At 43.4% G+C, this 17,518-nt stretch overlaps 1 long non-coding RNA gene across 2 annotated transcripts; it reads right to left on the bottom strand.

Moving 5' to 3' along the window:
- Positions 1 to 12,586: 12,586 nt before the first annotated feature.
- On the bottom strand, positions 12,587 to 16,646 carry LOC137035053 (uncharacterized). Of its 2 annotated transcripts, XR_010897011.1 has the most exons (4): positions 16,104 to 16,646; positions 15,845 to 15,965; positions 14,663 to 14,742; positions 12,587 to 12,779 (listed from the first exon to the last, which is right to left on the bottom strand). It is a non-coding gene; the product is annotated as an uncharacterized lncRNA (long non-coding RNA). The 2 variants fall into 2 exon arrangements; XR_010897012.1 differs by lacking the exon at positions 14,663 to 14,742.
- Positions 16,647 to 17,518: the final 872 nt, after the last annotated feature.

Raw genomic sequence — 17,518 nt, 5'->3', positions numbered from 1 at the left:
AGAAAGAAGAAAGGAGTGACTGATATAAGCTAAGGTCAGTGGGATTTTTAGATTTGCGCCACTTCCTCTCTGCAGCCCTGAGTCTAGACCGATGCTCACGGAGAACATCAGAGAGCCAGGGGGCAGAGGGGGTGGCGCGGGCTGGTCTGGTTAAAAGGGGGCAGAAATCATCTAAGCAAGATGATAGAGTGGTGCAGAGAGGGCATCCGTACCGAGCGTGCCACCGGTCAGGGAATAGAACCACTGGCAGTGGGCAGTTTCTGGGGAGGCAAACAGGTCTACCTGGGCCTCGAGGAAATGTTGCCAAATCAGCTGGACCGCCTGGGGGAGCCGCCACTCGCCCACAATTGGAGGCTGCCGTGAGAGCTTGTCGGCTGCACGGTTGATCACACCTGGGACATGAGTGGTCCGAAGGGACCTCAGATGCTTCTGACTCCACAGCAAGAGATGGCGGGCGAGTTGCGACATGCGACGGGAGCGTAGACCACCTTGACGGTTGATGTACGCAAAGGCTGCAGTGCTGTCTGAGCGGACCAGTACGTGCTTGTCTGACAGCAGCTCCTTGAAGCAGCCCAGTGCAAGACGTACTGCTAGCAACTCCAGGCAATTGATATGCCAATGCAGTTGAGGCCCCGTCCACAGACCCGATGCTGCATGCCCGTTGTACGTGGCCCCCCATCCGGTGGCGGAGGCATCTGTGGAGACCACAGCGTGCCTGGACACATGTTCCAGGGGCACTCCAGCCCGCAGGAACGAGGGGTCCAACCACCGGATGAGGGTGCGTCGGCAGCTCGGTGTCACGGGGACACGGAGCGTACCGCGCTGCCACGGAGCCAGTGTTGAAGCGGCCTCATATGGAGCAATCCGAGCGGCGTTACCGTGGCTGCAGATGCCATATGCCACAGGAGCTTCTGAAATAGTTTCAGTGGAGCCGCTGTCCTGCGCTTGAGCGTGCTCAAGCAGGTCAACACTGACTGGACGCATTCCTCGGTGAGGCGCGCAGTCCGGGCGACCGAGTCTAGCTCGAGACCGAGATAAGAGATCCTCTGCCCGGGGGAGAGTTTGCTCTTGTCCCAGTTGACCCGAAGCCCCAACCGGCTGAGGTGAGCTAAAACCATATCCCTGTGTTCGCACAACTGCGCTCGTGAGCTGGCCAGGATCAACCAGTCGTCGAGGTAGTTGAGAATACGAACGCCTTGTTCCTTGAGGGGAACAATGGCCGCCTCCGCAACCTTCGTGAAAACGCGGGGCGACAGGGCCAGCCCGAAGGGTAGGACTTTGTACTGATATGCTCGACCCTCGAACGCAAACCGTAGGAAGGGTCTGTGGCGAGGCAGAATCGAGACATGAAAGTACGCGTCCTTCAGGTCGATCGCTGCAAACCAATCCTGGGGACGGATGCATTCGAAAATGCGCTTCTGCGTGAGCATCTTGAACGGCAACCTATGAAGGTACCGGTTCAAGAAGCGCAGATCCAGGATTGGCCGTAGCCCACCGCCCTTCTTTGGTACAATGAAGTAGGGGCTGTAGAACCCCGACTTCATATCGGCTGGAGGGACCGGCTCGATTGCATCCTTCGCCAGGAGGACAGCAATCTCCGCCCGGAGAACAGGTGCATTGTACAGTGACACCTGAGTGTAGTGGACACCCCTGAAAACTGGGGGACGCCTGGCGATTTTTTTTTTCTTTTTGTTTTTTATTCTTTTTTTTTTTTTCTTTTTTTTACTGAATTGCATAGCCGAGTCTGATGGTGCGAATGAGCCAGCTGGACGGGCTGGGGAGCACCTTCCACGCTTCCAGACACCGAGCCAGCAGAACTAAAGGCACCACAGACGCACCGGGGGTGGGGCAGCGAGGCAGAGTACGGGGACCCGACTCGGATGGCATGGGAGCGGCCCGGAGTGTGGTCGGACTCAGGGAGGCAGCAGTGCGTATAGGAGACGGCGCACCGGGCGCGGCCTGCACCATCACACTGCCACCTGCTGGCGAAGTAAGAGGGGGCTGCGAGTGGCAAGGCCTTTGTGGGGCGTTGCACACTGACAGGCGCGCCCTCTTGTGACCTGGAGGTTGGGGAAACTGCTCTTTTTGTGAAAAAGTGGGTACCGCTAGTCTCCCGAGAGCCAGCGGCGGTGGACAGACAACATTCACAAATTCCCCCCGGCCCTCCTCCAGGGGAGGGATAGAGGATGGAACTCTACCCCGAAGAGCAGGATCCTTCCCCTCCAGGTTGCCCGTCTCAGGATCGTGACTTCCTCGACCGCTTACCACCTGGCTTGGCTGAGACGGGCTGGGCACCACGACCGCGACCGGCACTCTGCTGTTTGGCGGGTGTAGGCTGCTGCTTCGCCGACTTAGCGGGCGCCCTCTGAGCCGCCGGCGGCAGGATGGAGGCAGCAGCGGACCACCGGGGCATGACATGTTTGATGGCCTCAGCCTACTTCTGTGCAGCGGAGAACTGTTGGTGGCGCTGCTGGACTACGAGCGTAGACATCACATGACCAACAGAACGTGCTGTCACCTTCGTCGCTCGGAGGGCGAGGTCGGTGGCAGCGCGCAGCTCCCCCAGCAGCTGTTGGTCAAGCCCTCCCTGGGGCATTTCCGATAGCGCTTTTGCTTGGTACACCTGCAAAAGGGCCATGGCATGCAGGGTGGAGGCAGCTTGTCCACAGGCTCTGTAAGCTTTCTCCATCAGTCCTGAGGAGAATTTACAGACGTGGTTCACCGTGCCAGCCGGTGGCCGTTGGACACAGCTGCATCGCAACGGACCGCTCAACTGGGGGAATCCGTTCGTATCCCTTAGCCTCTCCGCCATCCAGGGAGGTGAAGGCGGACGAGGGACCAGTTCTCGCACAAGTGTTACACGGCTTTCGCCAGAATCTGGTACCTCATCCACGAGGTACCAATCATCGAGCCGAGAGGGCCTGAGACAGGGTGGAGGGTTCCACACGAGTCCGACACTCTCGGCCGCCCAGGAAAGCACAGCCATCAGCTCGGGATCGGGCTCGGGCGGCGCTACCATCCCAGAGGGCGGCAGCGGAGCCGAGTCTTCATCACCCGAGGATTCGGGCTCACCTTCCGATGCTGAGATCGACATCTGATCCGCAGCAGGCGCACCAAAAGTAACGGCTGGACAGTCCATAGAGGGCCCAGCGGAAACCGATGGCGGCACGATGGGTTGCAGTGCTGCTGAGGCGGCAGGGGCCCGAGGAGCGGTGCTCGGCGGGGAAGCCCTGACGGTGATCCTCAGGTCACCCTGCCTATACGCCGTCGAAACGGCCGAACGGGCATAGGGGAGGGGACCCCCGCTACCTGAGATTTCAGGAGCGAGAGTCTAGACCGCAGCACTGCGATCGTCATGTTCCCGCAATGAGAACATGAGCTATCCACAAAAGCTGCTTCAGCGTGCTGAACGCCCAAACACGTGATGCAGCGATTGTGCCCATCAGCAGGGACCAGGGACCGACAGCAACCAGTAACGCACAGACGAAATGACATCTTTGTAAAGACGCAGGGTTCATCTGTGAAGCTCTTTCAGAAGGGAAAATTACAGCTCTCTCATGCTGAAGCACGCAGGGAGTGTCACGATGTGTTCGGGTACAACACTCCCCAAACACAACGCAGGAACCGGCCCAAATCGCAACCATATAGCACGCTTTAATGGGACAAAAGGTTGCTGTTAAAACAGCAGTTTAGAGCTCAATGCTCAGGCTCCTGAAGAAGCTCGCGACCTCGCTGCTGTGCTGTAACGCCAACAGAAAGTGCTCACTAGTGATATCCCAATTCGTCGGTCACTACTGACGTACGTCGAACGTGATTGCCTGAAAGGGAACAAAAGTGGCATACATGTTACTTACCTGATCAGATGATATTTTCCAGTGAAAATTCCTACTTTGGTCATACTTCAAGACTACAATCTGTGATTCTGAAGTACAGTATCCACACCAGTGTGCTGACTGACAGTAAACATTAGATTCATCCACTTCATTTGCTGACAAGCTGTGCCGATGCACAACGTATGTACGTATGTTGATAATACCCAGAATATCAAAATCAACTGAAGGCGGCAGATCCTTTTCCTATTTAGCACCTAAACTCTGGAACAATCTTCCTAGCATTGTTCGGGAAGCAGACACACTCTGTCAGTTTAAATCTAGACTAAAAACACATCTCTTTGCTCTTGCATACACATAACACATTATCAATACATTAACATTTTTCAAATCCGTTAAAGGATTGTTACGCTGCAATAATTAGGTCGGCCGGAACTGAGAACATTTCCTATAACACTAGATATACCTGTACATCAGAATAAGAATGGCATCTACGCTAATATCTGTCTCTCTGCTTATCCTGAGGTTTGCCGGGTGCTGGATCCAGGCCGTATCCAGATCAGATGGAGAACCTGCGTCTGGACCTAACTACAACGTAGCCCAGGAGACAATGGGCCTAAAGATCCAATTCTGGCTGCATCTATAATTCAGATTTTTAATCCCCGTATCCGCTTACATATATTTATATATAATCTATTTTTAATCTCTATAATAAAAATGTACAATTCAGATTTTGATCTCCATATACATTTACATATATTATATATATCTTCCAAGGGGTTTTTTCCCTCCTAGGACTTTTTTCCCAGTGCTAGCACGCTGGGTTTTTCTCCTAGGGGTTTTTTTCCACCCCTGGAAGTCAGCCGACATTGGCTTAATGTAGCACCATCTTGTATATGTTACATACTACCACGCTTGTTTGTACAGTTTATTTTTAACCACTTCCCTTTTTTCTGTGCTTCTAATATGTAAAGCTGCTTTGAAACAATTACCAATTGTAAAAGCGCTATATAAATAAATTTGACTTGACTTACAGATAATAATTCCGCATATGACTGCAATCGCAGGTTTCAAACAAAGATGGCGATACAGACGCGGTTTTATACACATTGAAACATTGAAGAACACATGTATAGAGCACATCAAATATGGTAAACTGAGCTCAACATATGTGTTTGATGTTTGAGAACCAGCTGAGGTGTCAGAAACACTGAGGGTAATTGGAGGGACAAAAATTCTTTTTCTTCTTCTTTTTTTCTCGAAGATGAACGAAAGACTTTTGGGATTGGAATTGAGTAAATAATGACAGAATTTTCATTTTTAAGTGAACTATCTCTTTAAATAAACTAAATCTGGTTCTATATGTCAAACACTCTTCAGTTACCAGCCAATATGTTTTAGCTTCTATTGTATTTAATTTTAATTTCTATTTTTTTATTGTTAAGAAAATAATTTGTAGATGGAAAGATTATTTAAGTTTTTAGGAAAGAATGTTTGTTTATCAAATTAATTCAGCACATTAATGGTAATCCACTTGATGCCCTAACAAAAGTGCTTTCATTAATGCATAAGCATTTTTGCCACCCCCAGAGAAATTCTCTTATGAATGAAGAGAGAGAAAATGACAATGTTGCTGCGGTAAATTATATGAAATTATTTGAAATGTTAATTAATCTAATATGACTAAACCTTCTTAACATTTATTCCAACATCCAAACAGAGTCCTTTGTGCATGTTCTGGATACAAAAAAAAGGTCTTGTTTCAGATGAAGACCACATAAGATTTTCTGCCACAAGCTGTTTTTTCATGTGAAAATACAAGGGGCAAATTTGAACAGAGTAGCTATATAAAGTGCATCCTACACAACGCTGTTCACGCTCATCAAACAGTAACTGCACGAAATTGAGAGAAATTTCCAGGATGCCTACACTGCCATGCTCTACAGTCTCTACAATTACACTTGAAGCTGATAAAATGTACAGCAGATAGCAGCTTTACCTTCAGATAGGCACCTGGCAACCAGATAAAAAAAGAATGCTTGTCTGTGGCACTCTGTTGCTTAGTTAATATTATTCACAGAATGTGCGTGAAATAAATAAATTGTAAATATGACACAGAGGAAAGGGAATGAAAAGATGATTTTCCAGAACAAGGTCTCAGGAAACAGCAGGGTGCTTTAAATCTTGTGCAGTGAAACAGACACATATTATTCATGTATTTTCTGCTGTATTTTCCTTGGAGCAATCCCACAAGCCAAGAGCATGGTTTTCATGCTCACGCTCCCTTACCAAATGCAGGCACAGATCCAGCACTGTCTTGACTGAGAATGTGGTATGGCTGTGACTAGCACTGTGGTAATAACCCTATGCTGTTCTCATCTACTTACTCTGCTGCTGGGCCAAATGTAAATCGCTGTGCTGACACTTGCATAATAACATTCAATTGATGCTCAGTGGGGAAGCTGTTGGGAATGTCCCTTTCAGCCAGTTTGTGTCGTCTAATAGTGGTCCATTCATAAAAAGGCAATTAATCAATCAATCAATCAATCAATCAATAAAAACAATAATAATAATGAATATGATTAAAATATGAACCACTATACAATACTTTTAATAATGATGATAATAATGATGATATAATAATAATAATAATAATAATAATATTTATTATTATCATTAATCTAGCGCAAGCGTTAGTTCAGGCAGGCTCAGCATCAGCTGACTTTCAGCTGTTCAATCTCTCCAATCACAATGATTCTCCTATCAAGGGACGTGTATATATATGTGGCACTATTATGCACTTTCAGCTTAGCCAGCTCGCAACCAAGTCAGCAGCTCAAATGGCTCTTAAAGTATGCGATTACCTGTTATATTTTCAGTTAATCTCTTCTTGTGTTTAATATTGAAGGACAGCCCAGATATTATCGAAGATCCCCTGATCTTCGAAGAAACCCTCGAAGATACTCCTAATCCGGATGAGCATAATCATGTGCTTCCTCCCAGGCCAGCTCCCAGTTAGCAGCCAAGACTTATGTCAGCATCAACGAATGGCCCAAAGAAATTTTAGAATATAACAGCCCCAGCTAATCTTTATTATTGTACCGCCAAACCAAATGTTGTAAATTAATAACAATAAATAGTTTTATTGTCAAAGTGGTCCTGGCCTGCTTAAAGAGTTGGATGGTGAGGGATTAGCCCCGGAGGCAGTAAAGAGCTTCATAGGACCACAGACTTCGTCCTCCATGCGACCAAGCAGATGGGCCATGCCATTGGCCGTTCGATGGATCCTATGGTCAATACGGAACGGCATCTGTGGCTGAACCTCACAGGGATCTTGGAATGAGACAAGGGTTTACTTCTGGATGGCTCAATATCACCTTCTGGCCTGTTTGTCAGTACCATCGTTGACAGATTTCAGGAGGCTAAGAAACAGTCAGCAACATTAAGTAAGTTAATCCCTCGCTGTGTCCAGCGGCCGGAACCTTCCACCAGCCACTCCAGGCCAGGGCCCAGCTACATGAGAGAAGAACAAAAGTCCAGCATGGTAGCCTCAAGCCCGCAAAGATAAGGGCATCAGAATTTTGGCAGCTTCTGCCAAACGTCTCTCAGTGAGTACTGAATACCATAGAGAAAGGCTACAGGATTCAGTTTGAATTCCTTGTACCTCAATTCAATGGCGCAGTAGCAACATTTGTGCACCTGGAGTCAGAAAATTTGTCATAAACCAAGAACTTCAATCTCTTTTGGTAAAAGTGGCCATAGATAATGTACCCCTCCCAAAAAAGGGACTCAGGGCTCTACAGTCAGTACTTTATTGTGCCCAAATGGACTGGCGGCAGAAGCACCATTTGAGCCACTGTTTGGAGTCTGATTGGAGTCAGTTTATGAGAGAATGCTAACTCTTAAAATGGCTCTCTTGTTAGCATTGACTTCACTAAAAAGAGTAGGAGATTTGCAGGCCCTGTCAGTTGCCTCTTCTTGCCTAGACTTTGCTACAGGTGATTTCAAAGTTATACTGCACCCCTGACCAGACTATATTCCAAAAGGTCCTTCGATGTCTGGCCAGCCCGTGGTCTTGCAGACTTTCTTTCCTACACCTCATGCTTTGAAGATCTACATCCGCCCCTCAGGCCAGTGGCGTAAATTCTCTCAGCTGCTGGTCTGCTTTGGGAGCTGCAATAGAGGGAATGCTGTCACCAAGCAGCATATTTTGCATTGGATAACTGACATGATAGCCCTCTCCTATGAGGGGCATGGAAGGGCTTTGTCTCTAGGGGTGAGGGCCTATCACAGCCTTGTGGTGCAGGTACTGTCCTGTGGCGTGGCAACATTGGCATTAAAGTTCTCATAGCGTCAAGCCACGCTGGATTAAGTAGGTAATCCATCTCCCTGAGAGGGGAATAAGACTTTGGGCTGCCACACCCCCAGCCATGTATGCGTGTCTTCTTCAGACAATTAGAATCTGGCAACACGCTGACATGGTGTCTATTTATAGTTTTGGTGATGCACTACATTATGTCATCATGCTCAGCCAATTGCTGATTGACATGTGTAAACGCATGCTTCAGACACTGGTTCACGCGAAGCATTTCTATACCATCAAGCCATGACACAGCATCTCGTTCCCCTTTCAGGGAACTGGGTTACATGCTTAACCTGAGACATTTTTATTTATATTACATTGTGCGATCATTGCAACCACACAACACGCCTGATTTTAAGTTAATAAGTTCAATAATAAAAGTCAATAATAATAATAATAATAATAATAAATAATAATAAAATTAAGTTCACTGTTCTCTGATGTTGGTTCATGGTCACATGAAATGAAGGTAAACAAATAAAATATTATTTTTTTTTTATTAAGTATTTTATTTTGATTCTTTTTTATTCCTTTAACATTTTTTATGATTTAATAGCTTTTCATTAAACTCATGAATCGCCTGCAGTTTTGTCATGAACCCCAGCCTGGGAAACCCTAACATAATGTAATATTTAATGTAGTTCATGTTGTTGATAGCAAAGAATTATACATTTTTTCTTTCTCTTTGCATTTTTATATTAATATGGTACAAGATTATTGTATTCAAATGAATGTAATAAACTAGTTAGGTCAAAAGTAATCTAAAAGTAATCAAAAATTAGTCAGATCATATTACCTTAAATGTGTAGAGAAATGGATTACGTTACTAACTAAAATTTTTGTCATGTAATTTGGAATCAGTAACCGACTACTATTTGTAAATAAACTACCCAGCACTGAAAATAGCCATTTGAACAAAAATGCCTAAAAGACAAAGAAACAGATGTGGTGCAGAATCATTAATTATACTACATCTTTACTGCTCAATTTAGGAGAGGCTGCTGCATTGTATAGCGCATCTGTGTTGTCTGTCTTGTCCAGTTATTTGTGTCTCTCGTGTGTCAGAAATCCACTACTGACTCCTGTTACTCTGTCTGATCAGATTCCAGTTTTACCGTTGTTTCCTGAACTACATACTGTACACACCAACTGTACCCCTCCTACACCAGCTTCCTGTACTCTGACTCATTTCCATGGTTGATGCAACCTATGAAAAAGTTGCATTTCAGAGTGTGAGACATTTTGAAATGTCACATCCCGGAATATTATTATATTATACATATTTTCTTTTCTGCATTTCGCTCTCAGACAGGAGAAATTCAACATTTATTTCATTTTTTTATTTTTATGCTTAGAATGCCCTGCAGTTTAATTTGATTTCAAAATGGTTTAAAACCACCCATTTTTTTCTAATGTATTTCAATGTAAGTGTATCTTGCCAAATAGTATATCTGCAAATGGGGGAAAAACATCAATAGCTATCTCTGAAAAAATAAGAAATTTTGTTTTGCAGTTGTCAGGAATTTTATTTATTTATTTACTTACTTAATTGTTTAAGACTAAGGGGTCTGATTTACTTTAATCATTTGTGTCTCAATCCTCATTCGCTCTATAGACCCTGAAGCCTTACTGTCTTTCATTACAGCCTCCTAAAATCCTCAAAATCTGTGATTTTTATCTGTCTACATGTTTTCAGAAACAGCAGCTGCAGTAATCCACTTAAATCTTAGGTTATTCCTCCTCTTACCAAGCATTAAAAACTTCAAATGTTCTCATTTTCAGCAATAATCTTCCCTTTAGTCACTGGTGGACCAGAGCCAGTGGAGGCAAAGACACCTCTCATATAATGTTCACACAATAGAGACAAACCCAGATAGCAAAATTGATATGGCCCAGATCTGGCGCAAATTTGACACTTTCCTTTGGCCCACTTTTGGCAGGAATGATGGCACTTGGGCGGTCCGCTCCTGTTTTCCAGATTTGGACCACAAGCAAGCCACAATAATGCCGCATGTCAGCCATGAACAAAACAAATGAAGCAGAACTGGCCCACATCTGGGCAACAGTTCATTTTGATTCTGGCCCAGATCCAACAACCTTGCTGTTGCCCAGATGTGGGCCAGTTCTGCTATATTCGTTTTGGTTATGGCTGACATGCAGCATTGGTATGGCTTGCTTGTGGCCCAGATCTGGCGCAAGTTTGACACTTTTCTTTTGGCTGACTTTTGGCAGGAATGATGGCACTTGGGCGGTCCGCTCCTGTTTTCCAGATTTGGACCACAAGCAAGCCACAATAATGCCGCATGTCAGCCATAAACAAAACGAATGAAGCAGAACTGGCCCACATCTGGGCAACAGTTCATTTTGATTGTGACCCAGATCCAACAACCTTGCTGTTGCCCAGATGTGAGCCAGTTCTGCTATATTCGTTTTGGTTATGGCTGACATGCGGCATTGGTATGGCTTGCTTGTGGCCCAGATCTGGTGCAAGTTTGACACTTTTCATTTGGCTGACTTTTGGCAGGAATGATGGCACTTGGGCGGTCCGCTCCCGTTTTCCAGATTAGGGCCACAAGCAAGCCACAGTAATGCCGCATGTCAGCCATAAACAAAACGAATGAAGCAGAACTGGCCCACATCTGGGCAACAGTTCATTTTGATTGTGACCCAGATCCAACAACCTTGCTGTTGCCCAGATGTGGGCCAGTTCTGCTATATTCGTTTTGGTTATGGCTGATATGCGGCATTGGTATGGCTTGCTTGTGGCCCAGATCTGGCGCAAGTTTGACACTTTTCATTTGGCTGACTTTTGGCAGGAATGATGGCACTTGGGCGGTCCGCTCCCGTTTTCCAGATTAGGGCCACAAGCAAGCCACAGTAATGCCGCATGTTAGCCATAAACAAAACGAATGAAGCAGAACTGGCCCACATCTGGGCAACAGTTCATTTGAATTCTGGCCCAGATCCATCACCTTGCTGTTACCCAGATGTGGGCCAATTCTGCTTTATTCGATTAGTTTATGGCTGACAAGCGGCATTGGTATGGATTGCTTGTGGCCCAAATCTGGCCAACAGGAGTGGACTGCCCAAGTGCCATCATTCCATGCGGTATGTGGGCCAGAGCGAGGTTTTGGATCTGGGCCAGAATTAAAATGAACTGTTGCCCAGATGTGCGCCAGTTCTGCTTCATTTGTTTTGTTCATGGCTGACATGCGGCATAACTGTGGCTTGCTTGTGGCCCTAATCTGGCAAACAGGAGCGGACCGCCCAAGTGCCATTATTCCTGCCAAATGTGAGCCACATGAAAGTGTCAAGTGTGCAACAGATCCAACCCCTTTGCTCTGGCCCACATACCACATGGAATGATGGCACTTAGGCGGACCACTCCTGTTGGCCAGATTTGGGCCACAAGCAAGCCATACCAATGCCGCATGTCAGCCATAAGCAATACAAATAAAGCATAACTGGCCCTAATCTGGGCAACAGTTCATTTTAATTCTGGCCCAGATCCAACACCTCGCTCTGGCCCACATACTGCGTTGAATGATGGCATGATGAGCGGTCCACTCCTGTTTGAAAGATCTGGGCCACAATAAAGCCACAATCATACCACACGTAAGCCAATAACAAACCAAATAATAAACCAGAACTGACACTAATGTGGGCCACAGTATATTTTTATTTTAACCCTAGTGGATTAAAATAAAAATCCTCATGTGGCCCACATGCTGCCTAGAATGGTGACATTTTGACAACGCATTACTGTTTACCAGATCAGGCTATTTCAAAAGTCAAGTCACCTTTAATTTAACACTTTATAGACTGTTTCAAAGCAGCTTTACAGGTATAAACAGGAGAATGATTCAATTATTCCAGTTCAATTCTGCTGTAAAGCAGCTCTAAAAGAAATAGTGTCATTGTTCAGCTGAAGTCAGTATGTTTTAATTCAGTTCTGTTCAATAGCTGTATAAAGTTAATCAATTATGAAATCAGTTCAATTTGTTATAAAGCAGCTCTGCAAAAAACAGTGATGTCATCGTCCAGCTCAGTTCAGTTCTCATATGATAGTGTCAGTGCAATCAAATCAATATTATTGCTGAATATTAAGTGTCCCAAACTTAGCAAGCCAAAGGCAACAGGGGTAAGGAACCCAAAATCCATCAGGTTACAAAAATGGAGAAGAAAAAAAAACCTTGGGAGAAACCAGGCTCAGTCAGGGACCAGTTCTCCTCTGGCCAATGAACGAATATGGTGTGATGTGATTCAGGCAGCAACACAAGTCAGATTGTGGATTGGTATAATCTAGAATATTTCATATGGTTCCATCAGTTTGAAGATCAAGATACAACACGCCGGCATAGAGTTGAACCTAGCCGTAGGGGTCTGTGCAGAGGACTTGTCTGGTTCTTGTGGTCTTTGCTGAGGATCTTTGCCGATGGCTGTCAACGAAGTTCTCACAGGGGATCTGTCTGGCTTGTCTAGTTGACATGGTCTTCGTTGACATTTAGGCTTGCGTCGTGGTCATGCCAAGATGCAGGTCCACCATCTGATCTGGATTTGGAGGGGATCCAGCTGACTATGGTAACCTCGGGATAAGGAAGAGACAGACAAAATGTTGACTGAGTTTTGAACTCACACCAAAACTCCCATTATAATCAACAAACCTCTTATTTACATTGTGTTTGCACTGTTAGTTATGATGAACGTATTTGTTAGTGAGCAGAATTCGAGTTTCAATGATGAGATCACTGCTTACATACACTCAACATGACTGTGATCAGCTACAATGCTCATTCAAAGTTGCAACCTTTCATGCCACTATCTAAATATAATGCAATAGATCTAAATGTAATGTTATAGTCAAGTTTTTAATAATACATATTATTATGTAATAATGTCACAGTTAATCTCTAAAATAAAAACAACATAAAGAAACAACATAAAGAGTATATTTTAAATACTTTTTAATGGCATGTTTTTATGAAATAAGGACAGTCTCACTGAAACTAAAGCCACGTTCGTGCACCGTCTGCATGACATAATGTTCGTCATCTGGAGGGCTCATGGACGTCTGCATACCTCGTCCATGTGCAGGCCAAATTTCAAGACTGTGTGGTGGATGGTGGATGCACTATTTTTATTCTCTGATCCTACCCAGCGAAGTCCCGTTGATGGCACGATTCGTGAATTAAATTGTACTGCATGTGTTGAACTCGGTCATCCACGCACATCTGTAGTTGAGTACACTTTGAAAGATGCGCAGACAAGACTGCATGTGAGATGCGTCTGGCCGCGGAAAGTGAAGTATACCCGGGTCTTAATACAGCTACTGATGTCCACTTTCTCACAACTCATTTACTTTTCAATTAAGACTTCATTTCAAGACGTCATAAAATCAAAATTGACCTTACTTACTTTGTTAGTGCATATTACTAGTCTTGTGGTGAACAATTAATCCGTGCAAGTTAATACACCGAAAAAAATTGTTTGTCGTGGTAATCTTTAATCAAAATCTGAAATGTTACTTCTGGTCTGAAATGGTGTTCCTTCTCTGATAAAATAAAACCACTCCCCCCAACCCTGAGTCTGCTATGAGCGAGAGACGGAGAGGAGGAGCGTTAAATTAAAACTCTGCCCTCTATTCAATATTCTGTTTCGCTTGGAAATATGTCACAACACTGGAGAAAAGACGTTTGCACTTCCGGTTCACGGGGACTTTAACTCATTTAAGGCTGCTCCATTGGTGATATTTAACAAAACTGACATTTTTGACATTATCATGTGTGTTATTGTTTCTTCAAGCATGACAGAGAACTCGATACTGGTGGGCCGTCCATGCTCACTATACTGGTGCATGTCTTTCTGTGCGTCGTGTGTGTGACAGGACATTCACAGACAGTGCGTTCTCTTTTTCTCTTTTGGTGCGCTTAAATGGTTTAAAAGCATTCGCAGAAATAAGAGCGTAATCATATATTGTAATGCTAGCCAAAGGATGAAACAAACAAAACAAAAAAAACATATGCTGCATTAACTGTGTTAAATATTTTAATGCGTTAAACTGGAAAAAGCACTAAGTATTTCAGTTGATTTATTCTTTCCAAGCTGATTTGTGGCACATGGAGAGGCAACAGCAATACAGCTATTTGATTTGCGCTCATTTCATTCATAGAGTTTACATTTATTCACTTAACACACTCATTATTGCACAGTGATTTTGGAGGATTAAATATAATATCATTATATCATTATCCAGCAAACACGAGGAGTAACTGTGTGCTGTGTGTAACTGCGGACACCCACGAACCGTACCCGAGTCCGCTTAAAAAGGGTGGTCTGGGGTGCGGTTCAAGTGAACTCAGGTACAGTTCGCTTCTGATATAAATGCAAACGCACCAAGCTGCGGAAGTGAACCGCTATTAATGCCGTATTATTTGATAAAAATGTGTGTTTGTGTGTGTGTTTCACTCACTTTCCCGACGAGCGTGACTGACGTGCTGCAAACAGAGAGCTGTAGCATAACTTTTCTCATTTCTGCTCGCCTTCAGCATTCTACATTCGTGGGAGATAGATGCAAGTTCCGTTATGAACAAAACCTACGGTTCAAAAACAAAAATGGTGAGGAGAGCAACGTTATGCATTTTGCCGACTTCTCCTGTGCCATCGTTATTAAGCAACGTAGTCAACAGCTGCTGGTTTGATGACGAAAACGAACCGTGGTTCGGACCCAAATAATATAATGTGAACACAGTCCAGTGGCCGCAGGGAGAGGGGAGAGCAATTGAACTCGCGTTCGGTCCAGGCAATCGAACCAAGTGTGAAAGCACCCTTAGATGCATTTTAAAAACCAACCTGTTTAACACGAAATACTATTCTTCTCATTTGTTTTACTATATTTATGGTCCACAAAATAAATAAAGGAATAAATTAAGACAGTTAGGATAGCCTACCGTTATCAGCATGTTATGCTGAAATTTGTCTCTTGAGAATAGTTTGCACTTTGCTTTTTGTGTGATATACATTAGCTCACTTTCTGGCTCACACGGTGTATTTGACCAATTAGACACGCAAACAGAGGCTTCAATGCTTGTCCGTCTTACACTCAGAGTATGCGCATAGAAACATCCTGCCAGTATTTAATTTATTTTTAATATCAACCACGTCCTGCTCTTTACTTTCTCATTCATTCATGTTTCTTTATTAATAATGCCAATAGCCCTGCCCACTGAAAGCTGCGTGGACTGTCACACAAATACGAATATGACACATTTATAGGACATAAAGGTCTATGCAGTAAACGAAAGTAACTGGTGAAATGTTTCGAAATGTCCCTTGGCACAGCAGAGCACCAGTTTTAATAAAAGGATATGTTTAAGTTCAGCCACTATTTTACATACTTTAACATTTTCGCAGATGTTCAAGAAATTCTTTTCGCCGATACTACAAACAAGCCGCAGCCGCATGAATCTGATGAGTTCAGGAGCTCTTGGTTACCATAGAAATGGTGCGGTGATGGCGGTGATGACCTCAACATCGCGGTAGGCATCTCATTACTGCGGTATTGCGGTTATCGTAGCTCTAATTCAAGCATTCAACATCCTCGTAGTATAATACAAATTAATACACAGCAAAATAGACAGTGTAACTGACTTACAGGTTTCTTAGACAGTCCATCTTCATTCCTCTTTTTCTCTTCTCACTCTGTCTCACATGCAAGTTGAAGTCATCTTTTGATGCAGGATTCTTCTTAATCTGTTGCTGTGAGCCTGATGTTTCTGACAAGTAATAAAACTAGTTAGTGCAGTATAATGTACAATGAATACATAGATGAATGTCCAATTGAATTATAGTCATAATTTTATTTTACTGTTATGCCATAATAAAGCATAAGTAAAAACACTTGTCTACAGTACCGTGCTGAACCGACTGCAGGTTGGGAAACAGTGAGTGAAAGGGAATTCATGCTGGTCAATGCTGGTTTTTACAGCAGGAGGATCTACATTGAGGAGACAGACAATGTATCACTTCAGTATTATTGACCACTGGATTTACAGTTTAACTGGGCTACATGGGACTTAACTGTATATCATGTTACTTAAGTAAAACCAAACTAACGTTAACTGAATGTATGCCGTCACGTGACGTGAATGAACGAAAGAGACTCGGTTCAAAAGACTCGGAGGTGAACTAATCAACGTTATTCACGAGATATTACATAAAATAGTTAAAAACAATGAACTAATCAGTCTTGATCTACTGGCCATATCATAAGAAATATGTAAACAGCGCGAACATAGCAAATTACTATGTCCGGTCACTTAATCATTGTAGCCTACACAAACTACAAATCTTCTACATAAACATTCATATTTTTTTTAAAAATAAAATCCTGAAAATCCAGAGATAGCAAAAGTTGAAATGACTAAGTAACTTAAATTCAAATAGCCTTACCTATGTGTTTGCTTGCTAACGATTTAAGTAATCATTAGCTAACTTTAATATCACATAAATACTCCAATCAAATATAACGAAGCAATCGCCAACAACATAAAAACATTGTTTAAATCCATTATTTTTTATGAAGTCTTACCTTGACTTTACTTTGTGCAGTTTTCAACCGTCAATTCTCCAGCCGATCCTCTCTGCTGTTTAGGCGCCTTTTCCGCGCGCCTACTTTTAAATTTAAAGGGCCGGAAATAGGAATTCGAACCAGTTTGAATTCTATTAAATAATGATCTCTAATAAAGTTAGCTGAAGCCTATAACATGATAATAATAATGAAATAAAAATACAAAATGTTTGAAAAGTTAATAGCCTAATATCAAATCAAATAATATCAAAAAACAATGTTCTCATTGCAGTTTTATGCTGTGCTGATTTACCCATTCATAATTTAATTTATCAATTAATAATATGACAGGCTATTTTTACTAATAAAAAAGTCATTTATAAATCTAAATGTCAATATTCAGTTAAAATGTAAGACAAAATAAATATTTTTATTAATGTTTGTTTTGTAATGTTTTATTTATTAGTTTATTCATTCATTCATTTATGTACTTATTACAATATCAGGGTCACTTAAGCAGTTTATAAAATGACACTGCCTGCTTACATTGTTAATCCTGCATTTAATTCAACCAATCATATTTGAGTGACAAGTTTACAGTTTATGTCAAGTTTATGCATACAACCAGGGTTTTGTGCCGGTTATCATTTACTTTAAGGATAATGGGTTGGGTTAGGTTTAGGGTAGCATTAGGACTAACTTGTCCTTGGGATATTGTTACAAGTTCAACAAAACATGGACAGTGGAATATGTTCTGCT

Source organism: Chanodichthys erythropterus, chromosome 13 (genome assembly GCF_024489055.1).
Source record: "Chanodichthys erythropterus isolate Z2021 chromosome 13, ASM2448905v1, whole genome shotgun sequence".
In the NCBI taxonomy this organism is placed as follows: domain Eukaryota; kingdom Metazoa; phylum Chordata; class Actinopteri; order Cypriniformes; family Xenocyprididae; genus Chanodichthys; species Chanodichthys erythropterus.
Note: the sequence above shows the minus strand (reverse complement) of the source record. Positions and strands in the feature narration are given on the sequence as shown.